Source organism: Hemiscyllium ocellatum, assembly GCF_020745735.1.
Source record: "Hemiscyllium ocellatum isolate sHemOce1 chromosome 27 unlocalized genomic scaffold, sHemOce1.pat.X.cur. SUPER_27_unloc_16, whole genome shotgun sequence".
Lineage (NCBI taxonomy): Eukaryota > Metazoa > Chordata > Chondrichthyes > Orectolobiformes > Hemiscylliidae > Hemiscyllium > Hemiscyllium ocellatum.
The window spans coordinates 43186-44533 of NW_026867483.1; the positions used below are offsets into that span (position 1 = coordinate 43186).

The 1348-nt window shown below is 45.0% G+C and overlaps 1 non-coding gene across 1 annotated transcript; it reads left to right on the forward strand.

Annotated features, from left to right (window-relative positions):
• The first annotated feature begins 642 nt into the window (after positions 1-642).
• trnan-guu (transfer RNA asparagine (anticodon GUU)) lies at positions 643-717 on the forward strand. Its single transcript has one exon. It is a non-coding gene; the product is annotated as a tRNA-Asn (tRNA).
• The last annotated feature ends 631 nt before the right edge of the window (positions 718-1348 follow it).

The following is a 1348-nucleotide window of genomic DNA, read 5'->3' on the forward strand; positions in this document are numbered from 1 at the left end:
TGGGAATGTTGTCTTTGGAACAAAGAAGGTTAACTGGAGATTTCTAGGGGCTGTTGGTAATGATGGGAGAAGAAGTGGTGGGACTGGGCAGGTTAATGATCAGAAGAACCTATTACCACTGACCAGGGTCAGTTACCAGAGGACAGGGTTTGAAGTTCTTTAATGGAAAGCAGCATTTGTGTAGAACAAGCACAGCGAATACTGTAGAAAGCCAACGGGTCGAGCAGCATCTGTGGAAAGGTAAACAAACCCGATGTTTTGAGTGTGCTACGGTTTTTGTTCAGAACTCAGTGATTTGCCTCTTCCCGAAGTTGGTCCAGGTCTGTGCCTCAATTGGCAAACACATGGCAAGTGCAGTGCCGCAATGTGGCTCGGGGCCAATGAGAAAATTCGGTAAGAGGCAAAACACTGAAAGGCTCGGAGGGCAATGGCCCCGATGTAGGAGAGCTAATTCTTTGTGACATGGATGTGCCTGCAGATGGTGGGATCAGACTGTCCACATGTCTCCACAATGAATGTCCAAGGCTTTATTATGGAAAAGAAAAACTGATAGAAGACAATGGTAATTCTGAGCGGGGCAAGTTGAGTTATGAATTGAATAGTAGCTTCCTCAAAGAGACTGCGGGGATACCACTAGTACCTGTCTCTGTGGCGCAATTGGTCAGCGCGTTCAGCTGTTAACCGTAAAGGTTGGTGGTTCGAGACCACCCAGGGACGGAGTGTTTGGATTTTCTTAAAACAAAATCAGTGAATTGTTTAAATGGTGATATTTTGGTATGTGGAGAAAGTGAGGACAAGAGGTGAAAGTCGAAAAATGTGGCACTGGAAAAGCGCAATAGATCAGGCAGCATCTGAGGAGCAGGACAGTGAGTTTTGGGCACAAGCCCTTCACCAGGAATGATGTAAGGATGTACAAAGGGGTCTCAAAGACCCTCCAGTCAATGCCAGTTGTCGGGCAGATGCAGCAGGCAATGAGCAAGGCAAGTGATACATTACGAAGAGGAATTGAGTTCAGAAGTGGGGTCATTGAACATATTCAAGGCTAAGTTCATCTGAGTTTTGAACAACAAAGAAGTGGATGGTTTTGGGGGGAGGTAAGAAAATGGTTCTAAGGCTAGTACAGGTCAGTCACAGAGTCAGACAGCACTGAACAGACCCTTCATCCATGCTGAGTATATCCTCAAACTAAACTCCATGCTGGGTATATCCTCAAACTAAACTCGTCCCACCTACCAGTGTTTGGCCCATAAACCTTCCAACTTTTCATATTCATGTACTTATCCAAATGTCTTTTAAACGTTGTAACTGTGCATGTATAAAATCATGAAGGGCATGGATATGATAAATA